Source organism: Hemitrygon akajei, chromosome 7 (assembly GCF_048418815.1).
Source record: "Hemitrygon akajei chromosome 7, sHemAka1.3, whole genome shotgun sequence".
NCBI classification, from domain to species: domain Eukaryota; kingdom Metazoa; phylum Chordata; class Chondrichthyes; order Myliobatiformes; family Dasyatidae; genus Hemitrygon; species Hemitrygon akajei.
Window position 1 is genome coordinate 9,211,706 of NC_133130.1, and position 16,367 is coordinate 9,228,072.

Sequence of the window (16,367 nt, forward strand, 5' to 3'; positions counted from 1 at the left end):
TTTGGGGTGTTCTGGAGCTCGGAGTGCAATTACTGTACCATTGCATAAGGAGTTTGTAGGTTCTTCCAATGACAGTTATGATTTCCTCCAGGTGCTCTGGTTTCGTCACACATTCCAAAGATGTACTGGTTAGAATGTTAGTTGATTATTATAAATTGTACTATTATTCAGCTAGGGTTAAATAGATGGGAAACGGATTGCTGTGTTTCATGAGCTGAAAGGGCCTATGAGAGGAAGTAGGAATGCAGGGAGCCGAGTCTCTGTACATCTTCCCCCTGAAATGCTGGGTTCTCTCAAGGTCCTCTTATTTCCTCCCACAGTCCAAAGACGTAGTGGTAGGTTAGTTGGTCAGTGTAATAGTTGTACCATCAGTAGGATAGGGTTAAATTGGGATTGTTGCGGTTTCTGGGTGGTGTGGTCAAATGGCCAGAAGGACCATTCTGTGTTGTTTCTCTAAATAAATAAAAAACACACACTCTCAACAGTTTAGGAACAGCTTCTTCATCTCCGCCATCAGATTTCTGAATGGTCCAAGATCCCGTGAACACTACCTCACTAAATGGCTCTTCTTGACATTATTGATTTATTTTGTATCTATTATTGTAAATTAGTCTATTTTTATGTGTATTGCATGGTATGGTTGCAGCAAAACAACAAATGTCAGTGATCATCAGCCTGATCCTCACCCACTTGTCCTGACCTATTTCCGAGGAGAAGGTCAAACTTACCTTCTGTCCAGTAAAAGGCCACGATATATTGGCCGAGGAAACATTGTTGAACAAAGTCTACCCAAACTAAGTCTTGAGCACTATGGCAATCCCAGACTCGGTTAGGAAAGTTAAAAGCTTCACCATCACAAGCCAATACTTCTTGCAATCTCCCTGCTCTAATTTCTGTTGGTCATTGGGGCTTGAAGTACAGCCCCAAAAAGGTGATAAGCAGAGAGCTAAAGAACACTACGGCACGGAAACAGACCATTCAGCCCATCTAGTCCATTCCAAAACCATTTGCCTACTTGCACTGGGACCATAGCTCTCCATACCCCTTCCATCCATGTACCTAACCAAACTTTGCAAATGGTTGACATTGAGCTTGCATGCATCACTTGTGCTGGTAGCTTCTTTCCACACTCTTACAACCCTCTGAGCAAAGAAATTTCACCTCATATAGAAGTGTGAGGTTCTACATTTTGGCAGGAATAATCCAAATAGAACATACAGGGTAAATGGTAGGGCATTGAGGAATGCAGTGGAACAGAGAGATCTAGGAATAACAGTGCATAGTTCCCTGAAGGTGGAGTCTCATGTAGATAGGGTGGTGAAGAAGGCTTTTGGAACGCTGGCCTTTATAAATCAGAGCATTGAGTACAGAAGTTGGGATGTAATGTTAAAATTGTACAAGGCATTGGTAAGGCCAAATTTGGAATATTGTGTACAGTTCTGGTCACCGAATTATAGGAAAGATATCAATAAATTAGAGAGAGTGCAGAGACGATTTACTAGGATGTTACCAGGGTTTCAGCACTTAAGTTACAGAGAAAGGTTGAACAAGTTAGGTCTCTATTCATTGGAGCGTAGAAGGTTGAGGGGGGATTTGATCGAGGTATTTAAAATGTTGAGAGGGATAGATAGAGTTGACGTGAATAGGCTGTTTCCATTGAGAGTAGGGGAGATTCAAACGAGAGGACATGATTTGAGAGTTAGGGGGCAAAAGTTTAAGGGAAACACGAGGGGGTATTTCTTTACTCAGAGAGTGATAGCTGTGTGGAATGAGCTTCCTGTAGAAGTAGTAGAGGCCAGATCAGTTGTGTCATTTAAGGTAAAATTGGATAGGTATATGGATAGGAAAGGAGTGGAGGGTTATGGGCTGAGTGCGGGTAGGTGGGACTAGGTGAGATTAAGAGTTCGGCACGGACTAGGAGGGCCGGAATGGCCTGTTTCCGTGCTGTGATTGTTATATGGTTTATATGGTTTATATGCTTCTTAAATGTCTCACCTTTTCAAGCTTAACCCATGACCTCTGGTTGAAGCACCACCCAACCTCAGTACAAAAAGCATACTTGTATATACACAATCTATAACACTCATAGTGTAGCAAACTCCTATCAAATCTCCTTTAAATCTTCTACATCCTGAAGAATGCTGTCCTAACCCATTTAATCTATCTCAGGTCCACCAGGCACGACAACATCCTTGTAAATTTACTCTGTACTCTTTCAACCTTGCTTACATCTTTCCTGTAGGCACGTAGGTAACCAAAATTGCTTACAATGCTCCAGATTAGGAGTTCATTATACAAGATTATACAAGTTGAACATAACATTCCATTTCCTGTACTTGGTACATTGAGTTATGAAGGCCAGTGTGCCAAAAGCTTTCTTTCCGACCCTATCTACCTCTGACACTATTTTCAATGAAATATGTACCTCTATTCCCACTTCTACCACACTCCACAGTACGCTTCTCTTCTCTGTATAAGACCTTCCCTGGTTGGTCCTACTGAACTGCAACACCTTGCATTTGTTTGCATTAAAATCCACCTGACATTTTCAGCCCATTTTTCCAGCTGATCCAGATCCCTCTGCAAGCGTTGATAGACTTAACTCACTGTCCACTGCACCCCAATCTTTACTTCATCCATAAACGTGCTGATCCAGTTGACCACATTATCATCCAGATCATCAATATAGATGACAGACAACATTTGACCCAGCACCAATCCCTGCGGCACACCTCGAGCCACTGTCCTCCATTCAGAGAGGCAACCATCTGCTACCAGTCTCTGGCTTCTCCCACAAAACCAATGTCTAATCCAATTTACTACCTCATGCTGAATGCCGAGTCACTGAAGCTTTTTGACCAAACTCATATCCGGGACCTTCGCAAATGTCTTGCTGAAGTGGATGCAGTCAACACCCAGTGCCTCATCACACTGCGTAATGATCTGATCTAGATGAACAGTTTGCAAGAGAAGCTTTTCACTGTATCTACGTATATGTGTCAACCAATTCCAATACACCTCTCACTTAAACTGTGCCCTCACTGCATCATAACAGGTTCCTCTTGTCCATACCAAACACCCCATACAACCATATCCAGAACTTCATTCTTTGTCATTTCCACCATCATCACAAGCACACTTTTAGTTCCTCCCTCCACCCCACTCCCTACTTTCTGCTGGGATTGCTCTCTAGATGTCTCCCTTGTCCATTATCAAGTTTTCTTCCTAAAAGTTTGCTGGGAATGCCATACAGTGTTGAAAGTGATCTTTGTATTCATTTGTCCGCAGGCATGTGTTGATGGCTGCAGAGCGGCCAACCCCAATGAGAAAAGGCAATAAGAGATGGAATATTTCCGCTGAGGAAGACCACTAGATGAAAAGAAGAAAAAAAAGAAGAAAAAAAGGGGAAGAGAGGAGCTGAGAATGAAATAATTGACTATGACGATTAATATGAAAACAATTTTCGGCAAGATTTTCAAATGGACCAAGCATTGGGCAGGGATATAACCTTGACAAGGGGACCAAGCTCTTTGAAAGCATAGAGACCAACCTCCTTGATCGGAACTTAATCATCAAGAGATAGCCAGGAAGTCAACCCTTAGCACCAGTGATGGAGCTGAGTGAAAAAGCTAGCTGGGTGTAAAAGATAGGACCTGCCATCAATGTATTAATTGAGCAATTGGTAAACTGAAAAATAAAGTTTTTCTTTGCAAAATATCACAGTCTTAGCAGTGTCTGCTTACCTCTGTTAGTTCATGACCTTGGTGTGAAACACGACAGCACAAGTAGTGCAGACCACTTGGCCCCTCCAATCCTACCCCCATTCACCAGGCCCATGAATGATCTGTACCATAAGCTTTAAATGTACCCACCCCAGTAACTTGACCTCCGCAGCTGTCTGTGGCAATGAATTCCACAGATTCACCACCCTCTGGTGCAAGAATTTCCTTACGTCCCCTCAGCCAGGTCTCAATTCCGCTTCTGCGCCAGTGGCCATTTTCCTCTCCTGCAAAATTCAATCACTGAACAACCTATCGCCCAACCCACAGCTGGTACTCAGCGAGAATGATTACTTTCAGGGTATCTCCTATCTTTTCCCATTGTGAAATATGCTCACCGATCTGTATCCAGTGTAGTCACCGATCCATAGAACAGGGTCGACCCATGACGTGCTGATTTAAACCAGACACCTCACTAATCAAATCCCTTCTGGCTGCACAATTGCCCTCTCCCACCCCCCCCCCAATCTCTGCACACCTGTATGACTTCTCTAAGATTCTGTTAAACACCACTATTGTTAATGGGCAAGTCTCTCTCTTATTTCCCACCTCCCTCCATTTAATATCTCCTATCACATTTCATCTCGTTCAGCTCTTTGCCTCTTCCACCTACCACCTCCCAGATTTTCACATCATTCCCTTTCTCCCCTACCCCCACCAGCCAGCTCCTTTTCTCCCCTCTTCCCATACCCTTTTGTTCCGGCGTCTGTCCTCTTCTTTTCCAGTCCTGATGAAGGGTCTCAGTTTGAAACACCGACCGTTCACTTCCATGCCTAGATGCTGCTTCCCTGCTGAGTTCCTCCAGCATCATGTGTGTGGCTTGAAAGTTCTGCAGAACCTTGTCAGTCTCTGCATAACTCACTGACCTATGAACTCAGTGCCCTGACTAAGATGTTAAGAGGCATTGATCATGTGGATAGTCAGAGGCTTTTTCCCAGGGCTGAAATGGTTGCCACAAGAGGACACAGGTTTAAGGTGCAGGGGAGTAGGTACAGAGAAGATGTCAGGGGTAAGTTTTTCACTCAGAGAGTGGTGAGTGCGTGGAATGGGCTGCCAGCAATGGTGGTGGAGGCAGATATGATAGGGTCTTTTAAGAGGCTTTTAGAAAGGTACTTGGTGCTTAGTAAAATGGCTATAGGAAAGCCTACTAATTTCTAAGGTAGGGACATGTTCTGCATAACTTTGTGGGCCAAAGGGCCTTTATCGTGCTGTAGGTTTTCTATGTTCTTATGAAATAAGTAGTGCAAAAATAGAAAGAAAAAAGCAGTAAGGTAGTGTTCAGTGGTTCAATGTCCATTCAGAAATTGGATGGCAGAGGGGAAGAAGCTGTTTCTGAATCGTTGAGTGTGCCAGCACCGGCAGTCACACACATCATCATGCACTCAGTACTAACCTCCCGAAGCTGCAGGTCCTTCTGTAGAATAACACTCCTAACCACTGGCTTTCCCTCAATGCAGCACATACTCAACACCACCCACTCACCATCAACCTCTCCCTCAGCACTGACCCACCACCCACATTCCAGCACCTCCCCCACATCCCCACATGTTCACCACATTCTGAGTGAGCAGATTTCCCATCTCAGTCTCAGCCTGAGATGTGACCCCTTGTTCTTGCACTTGCAGCTCAAGTTAACATCCTCTGGCCAGATTAGGTACACTCTTCCTCATCCTTCTAAATGCCAAGAGAATACAGGCGTGGGTGACTTACATCCTGGGAAGTAAGCAAGTGACTGCTGAACAAGGACAGTCAATTCCCCTGCCACACCACCTGTGGCTTAACTTCATAAGGAGCTCGGGGAAATTTACCATGTCACCAGACTCTCGCAAATTTCTGAGAATGTACCACGAAGAGCATTCTAACTGGTTGCATCACCGACTGGTATGGAGGGGCCAATGCACAGGATTGCTTTAAGTCGAAAACAGTTGTAGACTCAGTCTATCTGCACTACTTATTTTGTAACTCATAGTAATTTTATGTCTTTGCACTGCACTAATGACACAGAAGGTTAGAGAGCTATGGGTAACCGTAGGTAATTTATTAAGTACATGTTTGACACAGCATTGTGGGCTGAAGGGCCTGTATTATGCTGTAGATTTTCTATGCTTAACAGGAAGGAGTCAATAACCCGACTGGGTGTTTTTTATAGACCACCAAATAGAAACAGAGACATCGAGGAACAGAAAAAGAGAAACAGATTCTGGAAAGGTGTAATAATAACAGAGCTGTTGTTGTGGGAGATTTTAATGCATAAATATGACCTTCATGGAAGAGTCATCAGAAGAAAACCCTTCCTGCGTCCTCACCAGAAAATTCAGGGTTAGAAGTTAGCAAAGAACATCTAAACAAGCCTGATGCATTTTGGAAACAAGTCCTGTGGACTGATGAAGTTAAAACAGAACTTTTTGGCCGCAATGAGCTGTGTTCTCCTCTGGTCCATGTGCCTCGCCCAGCCCAGGAGTACTTTGCCCAGCCCGGTGCTGGGGTTCCCTCATCCGGTGCTGGGGTTCCCTTGTCCCATCCAGGAGTCTCTCATCCTGTCCTGTGCCTCTCCTCGTCCTGTAGCCATGTCTTGTCCTCGCTGGGTTGTGGGTCCGAGCCCGAGTCAAGTCCCAGGTTCTGGGTCCTTGTCCAGTCTCTGGCTTGGAGTCCAAGTCCAGGCTCCTAGTTCCCAGTTCCGTGTCCTGGTTCCGCTAGCCTTGTCAAGTCCAAGCCCAGGGCTGGAATCCTTGTCTCGTCCAGAACCTGTGTCGTGTCCAGCGTCCTTTCTTCCCCAATTTCCTTGCTTCCTTCTCACATCTAGTCCTGTTCCTGGTAGTTCAGTGTCTGTGTCGTGCATTTGGGTCCACTCCCAACGCCCCTCCATATGACAGAACAGTCCAACCAGACTTGGACTCAGCGACACAGACACTGTCATTTAACACTCGCTATCCTCTCTCCTGTTGAATGACCCCCAATCACCTGTGTCACCCATAGTCCGTGTTCCTTAATCCCGGTTTTCCGGCTTTCCCCAGTTTCTGTTGAGGCAGGCAGCTGATTCTTGTTTGGACTGGTTTCATAAATAGCATCAGGATTCAGCCTCTGGCTGCAGGATTGTTCCTGTCCTAACTCCCTGTCTGTATCCCTTCCCTTCATCTTCCTCCTGGAGCTTTGCCTCGCCTCACCTTGCTTTCCCTTGCCTGGAGCCTTGCCTCGCCTCGCCTGTGTTTGGAGCCTCGCCCTGTTTGGAACTGTCTGTCTGTGTCCATGCCTTCGCTAGGTAGATCCAGCCATTTTGCCTCTACCCAGTGCTATCGTGTTTGCTGTTGTGTGCTGGGGCAGCAGGCTGAGGGTAGCAGACACCAACAGAATCAACAAACTCATTTGTAAGGCCAGTGATGTTGTGGGGGTGGAAATGGACTCTCTGACGGTGGTGTCTGAAAAGAGGATGCTGTCCAAGTTGCATGCCATCTTGGACAATGACTCCCATCCACTCCATAATGTACTGGTTAGGCACAGGAGTACATTCGGCCAGAGACTCATTCCACCGAGATGTAACACTGAGCATCATAGGAAGTCATTCCTACCTGTGGCCATCAAACTTCACAACTCTTCCCTTGGAGTGTCAGACACCCTGAGCCAATAGGCTGTTGCTGGACTTATTTCCACTTGTCACAATTAACTTATTATTATTTAATTATTTATGGTTTTATATTGCTATATTTCTTCACTATTCTTGGTTGGTGAGGCTGTAAAGAAACCCAATTTCCTGAGGGATCAATAAAGGATGTCTATCTGTCTATCTGTCTGTCCATGTGCCTCGCCCAGCCCAGGAGTAGATGTGAGAAGGCTTAATAGAGATGGTGATAACCCCCTGACTGACCAAACTTAAGAAATTTCATTTGGGTAGATGCTGCACTATATGTCCCGTTACAAATCAGTACCCTGAAATAACAAATGGTACACAACATATGATTAACAAAATGCTGGTGGAACACAGCAGGCCAGGCGGCATCTATAGGGAGAAGCACTGTCGACGTTTCGGGCTGAGACCCTTCATCAGGACTAACCGAAAGGAAAGATAGTAAGAGATTTGAAAGTAGTGGGGGGAGGGGGAATGCGAAATGATAGGATTTCATCATTTCAGAAACTGTCTGTGCACACAAAGTTGGAGCTCACGCAGTTCAACGGTTCTTCTTCTACCAGCGATCTCCCCTGAGCATCGCCAACCTTCGGACTCCTGCTCCGAGTCCACCCTGTCTGGCGGCCTACCAAATTTCTCCATTAGTGTCTTCTCTCTTCATCTCTCTCTCTCTCTCCCTGTGGCAAAAACCCATGAAATCAACTGCTTCCAGAATCACAAGACACAGCCACATTTCTCCCATTGGATAGCCACTGAATTCCAAAGTCCCGTTATCTCTACTAATAACACAGACGTTGCTGCTACAGAGAAACCATGACCTTAACAGTGGAACATTACATAGAAGGCCATAGTAGTGAAACCTTACAGCATGTTACAGTCAGATCTATCAGTATTACAGTGGAGTAAAGGGGATTACAGAGTCATCTGAGAGGATTTGTTTAAAGTTGAGTAGAAGGTGCAGGAAAGATACATTCCAAAGATGAAAATGGGAGGACAAGACAACCATAGCTGACAAGGGAATCACAATGACAGCATAAATATCGAAGAAGAATTGACCATTCTCAGAACTCGCAACCAATCTTCGTTAACAAAAGTTCTCTCTCCCAACCTTGTTTAATCTTTAGTGAGAAGTTATCTTCTTGTAGTAAAAGTAAATTATAAATTATACCAATAGAACCTCTTACTAAAGGATTCATATTCAAAATAGTGTCCAACTGATCAGATTCTTGCATATATGGAAACTTAGATAAGTATTTTTGTAAAAAAATTTCTAACCTGAAAATATTGCAAATAGTGTGTATGAGAGAGAGAATATTTGCTAATTAACTCTTCAAAAGTCATCAATCGACCATTATAAAATAAATCTGCAAAAAAGATCCCCTGATTTCTCTATAGTAGAAAAATAGGATCAGTTTTTGAAGGTTTAAATACAAAAATCGATATAGAGAGCTAGACAATTTAAATTGTTTAAAATTTTTAAAAAATTGTGAAACTGAAACCAAATCCATAAGGACTGTTTAATAACAGGGTAGAGAATTAAATTTGGAATTTTAGAGAGTTGTAAAGGTAATGGAGCTTCTAATAATGAGGTTAAATGAAATTGTTTAATAGCTTTTAATTCCAAATCAATCCAAGCTGGTTTTTGGCTCTTGTTGAGCCAATATAGCCAAAAACATAATTGTCGAATATTAACAGCCCAATAATACAATCTTAAATTAGGAAGTGCACGTCCACCATCTTTTTTAGATTTTTGTAAATGATACTTATTAATTCCTGGTCTTTTATTGTTCCGAATAAAGGACAAAATAATAGTCAATTTGATCAAACATTTTTTTTGTTAAAAATATAGGTATATTTTGAAAAATATATAAAAATCTAGGTAAAATCATCATTTTCATGGAATGGATACTACCAATTAAAGAAAGTGTAAGTGAGTTCCATCTAGAAAATAATTGTTTCATAAAGGCCATTAAAGGAACTACATTAGCCTTATAAAGATCTTTATATTTTTTAGTAATTATAATACCTAAATATTCAAAAGAATTAACAATTATAAATGGAATATCGTTATATATGAAACAGGAGCATTTATTGGAAACAATTCACTTTTATTTAAGTTAAGTTTATATCCTGAAAATTTTCCAAAATCATTTAGTATTTCCAGAAGATTAGGAATAGATTCTTCAGGGTTTGAAATATAAAACAAAAGATCATCTGCATAAAGGGTGTTACGTACCCGTGGGTATTTTGTACTTGTCACGTGACAGTGGTGTTGAAGCTATACTGGACTTAAGGTAGTGGTCTTGTGATGATGGAGTGACGTCATTTTCCTGCCAGTAGAGGTCATGTGATAGGTATTTTTACAGGGTATAAAAGGAGGACCCCTCCCTGTGAGGAGGAGCAGTTCGTGGCTGGATTTGCCATTTTGATTCCATGCCACTGCGTGGTCCAATATTATGACGCAGTTTGGTTGTACAATGGAGTTTTATTTAATGCCTACAGTTGAAAAGGTCATTGCCGGCAGTTTCTTTATAATACGGCCAGTTAAAAATCAGTGGAGAGTGAAGATCGGAGTTTGGCAGCTAAAAGATCGAGGGAAGTCGATTTCGAAGGTGAAACCGGTTCGACCTTGTTTGATCCTCATTCGGAAGGAATTCGTTGGCTGTCCCTATGTTAATCCCTGCAAAATGTAGCAGAAAGGGTTTGGGTACAGTTCTGTCAAGGAAAGGTCAGTGCCTTTAAGCCGTTTCATTTTCATCTTCATAAAGTCTCCGGGGAAAAGTATAGTTCAATTGGGAACCACAACAACACGACGTGAAAGAGAATTTAAATCATCTAAGAAGTCTCTCCTTTAATGGACTGTAAGCATTTTGAACTTTTGCAGTACTACTTTGAAGAACTGTTTTCGCAACATCGCTTTAAGAACTGTTTTCGCTTTATTCCTTTAAGATCTGTTTAAGCTGCTGCACAGCAGCTGATTTCCGGTTACAATAGTTGTTTGTTTACTTTTGGGGTTTGTTTTTCAGTGTTTAATAAACGTTTTGTTGGTTATAAAAACACCTGCTTCACTTATATATTTATTGTTGCTGAATCCGTAACAAGGGAAATCTGATATATAGTCCCATTTATAGAGATACCATGAATATTTTTAGCTTCATGAAGTGTTCTGGCCAAAGGCTCCAGTACAAGATTAAATAATAAAGGGCTTGATGGACATCGCTGTCTAGTACCTGGTGAAAGTGAAAAATAAGAGTACCTAAGATTATTCATAATAGCAGTAGCAGTAGGATTCTTATAGATCATTTGAATACCTTTAACAGATATGTCCACTCTATCAAAAGCCTTTTCTGCGTCGAGAAATAACACATTGGGTTTTCTTAGATAGTGAAGAATATAGAAAGTTCATCAGTCTCCAAACATTGGAGAAAGAGTTACGGCCTTTAATAAAGCCTGTTTGATGCATAGAAATAATTTTAGTTAAAAAGTAATTCCATACTGTTAGCCATAATCTTAGAAAGAATTGTGCATCCACATTTAGTAATGAAATAGATCTATATGATGAACATCCAGTAGGATCTTTCTCTTTCTGAAGGATTAAGGAAACAGAAGCTTCATAAAAAGAAGAAGGTAAATTACCCTTCTCAAAAGATTCATGAAATATTTCCAAAAGATAAGAAGAAAGTAATTTTTCAAAATTTTTGTAAAAGCCTACTGAATAGCCATCAAGTCCAGGAGCATTACCTGATTGCATTTACAACATAGCTTTCTGAATTTCATGCTCAATAATTGGAGCATCAAGCATCTGTTGATATTCAGCAGTAATTTGGGGAAATTTAATCTTATGTAAAAAACATTTAATACGAAAAATCTACGAAACTGGAACCAAATTTTTAAAGTATGTTTAACAAAAGTGTTCAGAGCTTGTCTACCTATTCTGGAGAGCAAAAACGGAAGGGGAGCTCCTAATAAAGAAGCTAACAAAAACCCCATTACTGAATTTTCCTTCAACTGTAACCATGAAGGGCAAATTTGATCATCTATATCATAAATCCAAAAAGTAATATAACAAATATTAATTGCCCAATAATAAAGTCTAAAGTTTGGTAAGACCAGTCCTCCATCTTTTTTTAGTTTTTGCAATAAAAGTTAATTCACTCTAGAGCTCTTATTATTCCAAACATAAGACAAAATCAGAGAATCTATTTTATCAAAAAATGTTTCTTTTTTAAACCATCAACTTTGGATAAGGATTTTTTAACATGGAAAACTAAGGAAATAAAAACCTTTTTAGATTTGTTTTTACAGGACTGTTTAATGTCCTTTTTGCAGTTAATGGATAAATATGACATCTCTAATACACATTTTTTCAGATCATTACAGGTTAGGAATTTTTTACACGATTTTTTACCGAATTACCCCTTGGCCTGCTCTTTAAATTTGGCTTATGCTATTTTTCAGCTTAAGCCTTTTCAAAAACGATTAATAGCTATCATTTATAAACAGTTAATGAATGCTCGCATGATGCCTGATGATAGGGTTCAACGCATCTGGGAAATAGAACTACAACATTCACTTTCAGATAATCAATGGAGTAAAATTTATTACCTAGTCAATAATTCATCTATCTGTGCACGCCATACCTTAACTTAGATTAAGATAGTACACAGGGCCTATATGTCCCAAGATAAATTGGTGCATAGTTTTCCTAATATAAGCCCTATTTGTGACAGATGTAACACAGAAGTGACTACTCTAACTCATATGTTTCGGTCATGTGTAAGCTTAAATAATTTTTGGAGGGATGTGTTTGGAATATGATCTAAAGCTTTAGATATGGATGTTCAACCCAATTCACTTACAGCAATTTTTGGAATTATTCCAGAGGAAGCAAGCAAAGTGTCTGCTTCCACTCAACATGTGATAGGCCTTTTCAATTTTACTGGCTAGGAGAGCTATCTTGCTATACTGGAAAGACTCTAACCCACCTACTGTTTATTATTGGCTCTCCTCCATTATCTCATGTCTAAGCTTGTAGAAAAGTCGAAGCCGGACATTTGATACATCTTTTAATTTTGAACAAGTCTGGCGAACCTTTATTCAATATTTGCACATGATTTAAATTATTTTTTATGTATTTATTTTTCCTCATTCTCTTTAGGGAAAATCCTTCTGTGTGAAGGTTCGGAGATGACTGGAAGGATGCTTTACTTTTCTCTTTCTCTTTTTTCTAATTTTATCCTCAAATGGACTGCCCAATCTTTCTTTTCCTTTTCTTTTGTTTTAGTTTAGTTAGTGGTGCTTTTTTCCCCCATTATCAAATAAAATTTCCAATTTTTTTATGAGTGTTATGAGGAGTTGCAGTTTTTTGACTATATTGTATATATAACAGCGTACCATTTTACCTATCTGATTTTGACAATATATACTTTCTGTTTCTTTATTGCTGTTTATATGTCTTTTGTATTATCTGTTTGCTAAACTTCTCTTCTGATTTGTATATTTTTTATTGGAAAATCAATAAAAAGATTGAAATGAAAAAATCATTCATTTTAGAGGAATCTGCAGGAAATTGAGATTTACAAAAATCAGAATAAAAATCCTGAAAAAATATTATTAATGTCTTCATGTTTACTTACTGAATCCCCATTATCTTTACAAATCTTTAAAATTTGTCTTTTAGCCCTAGCTGCCCTTAACTGGGAAGCTAAGTGCTTATTATTTTTATCCCCAAAAATATAAAACTGACTTTTCAAGTTAAGCAAATATCCTTCAATAGGATAAGTTAATAATAAATTACGTTGTGATTGTAATTCCACTCTTTTAAACAAATCAATATTTGGAAAGGTTGCATTGATGTTATCTAAATCTTTAATTTTTTTAGAAATTTTATCTAATTCCATTCTTGTCTGTTTCTTCAGTTTAGCTATATATGAAATCATCTGAGCATGTAAATAAGCTTTTAATGTATCCCAAATCACTAACTTTGAAATGTTTCCTGTATTATTAAGGAGATAAAACTCCGTTACCTGAGTTTCAATAAACTCAACAAATTCTGAACTTTGTAACCGATGTTCTGGGAAGCACCAAAGTGGTCTTGTAGAAGCATCATCTTTCAGTTCAAATACTAGGTTTAAAGGAGCATGATCAGAGATAACAATTGCATCATTTTCATATTTCTGAACATTAAATAGAAGTCGAGGGTCACTGTCCCCTAGATACTCACCCTCTGAGAGATCTGTGACCTGACCTGGTTTGTTACCTAATACTAGTTCTAGCACCCTAGTTGGCCTGTCAACATACTGTGACAGGAATCCATCCTGGACACACTTAAACTCTGCCCCATCTAAACCACTGAAACTAATCAGGTACCAATCAGTATTAGGGAAGTTAAAGTCACCCATGATAACAACCATGATAGCACCGTTCCAAAATCTGCCTCCAGATCTGCTCCTCAGTATCTCTGCTACTACCAGGGGGCCTATAGAATACTCCCAATAGAGTACCTTCTCTGTTCCTGTTCCTGACTTCCACCCATACTGACTCAAAAGGGGATCCTGCTACATTACCCACCCTTTCTGTTGCTGTAATAGTATCCCTGATCAGTAATGCCACCCCTCCTCCCCTCCCCCCATCTCTTTTAAGCACTGAAATCCAGGAATATTGAGAATCCATTCCTGCCCTGCTGCTAGCCAAGTCTCTGTAATGACCATTACATCATAATTCCATGTATGTATCCAAGATCTCAGTTCATCACCTTTGTTACTGATGCTTCTTGGATTGAAGTAATGCACTTTAACCCTTCTACCTTACTCCCTTTACACCCTTTATTCTGCTGCTCTTTCCTCATTATGTTAGATCTGGCTTTACTCCATGCACTATACTTTCAGTTCTCACATGACCTTTATCCTCCTCCAGCTCACTATCTGCTCTAACACTCTGGTTCCCCTCCCCCTACAAATCTAGTTGAAACCCCCAGAGCATCACTAGCAAACCTTCCTGCAAGGATATTAGTGCCCCTCCAGTTCAGGTGCAACCCGTCCCTTCGGAATAGGTCCCACCTTCCCTGGAACAAGGCCCAATTTTCCAGAAATGTGAAGCCCTCCCTCCTGCACCCTTAGCCATGTATTTAGCTGCATTATCTTACTATTTCTAGCCTCAGTAGCATGTGTCACCGGTAGCAATCCTGAGATTGCAACCTTGGAGGTCCTGTCCTTCAACTTTGCACCTAACTCCCCTTGTAGGACCTCCTCCTTCTTCCTATCCATGTCATTGGTCCCTACATGGACCACGACATCTGGCTGTTCACCCTCCTTCCTGAGAATACTGAGAATTCGATCTGAGATATCATGGACCCTGGCACCAGGGAGGCAACAGACCATCTGGGATTCTCAATCTCTCCCACAGAACCTCTTATCTGTCCCCCTAACTATTGAATCTTCTATTACTATTGCTCTCCTCTTTTCCCTCCTTGCCTTCTGAGCTGAGGGTCCAGTCTTGGTGCCAGAGACGTGACCACTGCAACTTTCCCCTGGTAGGTCATCCCACCAATGGTATCCAAAATAGTAATCTTATTATTGATGGGAATGGTCATAGGGGTTGGCTCTGCTCTTCCTGTCTATTCCCCTTCCCTCTCCTGACAATCACCCAGCTACATATCTCCTGACTTTTGGGGGTGACTATCTCCCTGAAACTCCTGTCTATTTCTATTTCTGCCTCATGAATGATCCAAAATTCATCCAGCTCCGGCTCGAGTTCCCTAACTTAGTTTGTCAGGAGCTGCACCTTTTACAGGTATAGTCATCAGGGACAATTGTACTCGCCCTGACTTCCCACATACTGCAAACAGAGCACCCAACTGCCCTAACTGCTGCCCCCATTACCTACTTCTAAGTTAATTAGATTAATTAAAGGAGCTTACCTGACCTTTTGAGGATATTTAAGGAGTAAAAGTGAGGATATCGGACTGCTAGAAAATAATAGTGCAGAGGAAGTAATGAGGGACAAAGAAATGGCAGATAAACTTATTAAGTATTTTGTGTCAGTCTTCACTGTGGAAGACACTGCCATGATGCCAGAAATGTGAGTGTCAAGGGGAAGAAGCAAGTGTCACTGCTATTAGGAGAAGATGCTTGGGAAGCTGAAAAGCCTGAAGGTTGACAAGTCACATGGCCAGATGGATACACCCCAGGCTTCTGAAAGAAGTAGCTGAAGAGATTGTGACAATATTAGTAAAGATCTTTCAAGAATCTCTAGATTCTGGAATGGTTGCTGAGGATTGGAAAATTGCAGATGCCACTCCACTCTTTCAAAAGGGAGGGAGGAGGATGAAAGAAAAAAAAAAACTCAGTTCACCTCACTTGGGTGGTTGGAAAGGTGCTGGAATCTATTACTAAGGACGAGGTTTATAATCCTTAATTGTGAACCTCATCCTGAATAATTGGCACTGGATAAAATACAGAAATGTGAGCATGGATTTCTAGAGAAATCATTCCTGATCAATCTGTGGAATTCTTTGAGGAAATAGCATTCAAGATGAACAAAAGGGTATCGACTGATGTCATGCACTTGATTTTTCAGAAGTCCTGTGACAAGGTGCCACACATGAAGCTGCTGAACAAGTTAAGACCACATGATATTACAGGAAAGATTCCAGCATGGATAAAGCATTGGCTGTTGGCAGGAGGCAGAGAGTTGGAATAAAGGGAGTCTTTACTGGATAGCTGCTGGTGACTAGTGGTGTTCCACAGAGGACTGTGTTGGGACTGATTCGTTTCACATTATATGTCAATGAATTGAATGATGAAATTGATGGCTTTGTGGCTAAATTTGCTGGTGATACAAAGATACATGGAGGCAGGTAGTGTTGAAAAAGCCAGGTGTCTGTAGAAGGACTTAGATAACTGGGGAATTGGGGAAAGAAGTGGCAGGTGGAATACATTTTTCAGGAAATGTCTGGTTATGCACTT

General features: G+C 40.9%; 1 long non-coding RNA gene across 1 annotated transcript in view; it reads left to right on the forward strand.

The window, feature by feature from the left end:
• The window catches only part of LOC140729948 (uncharacterized), a 76,369-nt gene extending 72,652 nt beyond the window's left edge, over positions 1-3,717 (forward strand). Inside the window, exon 2 of the long non-coding RNA XR_012099439.1 lies at positions 3,289-3,717. This is a non-coding gene — a long non-coding RNA (uncharacterized lncRNA). The remainder of the gene's footprint in view (positions 1-3,288) is intronic.
• The last annotated feature ends 12,650 nt before the right edge of the window (positions 3,718-16,367 follow it).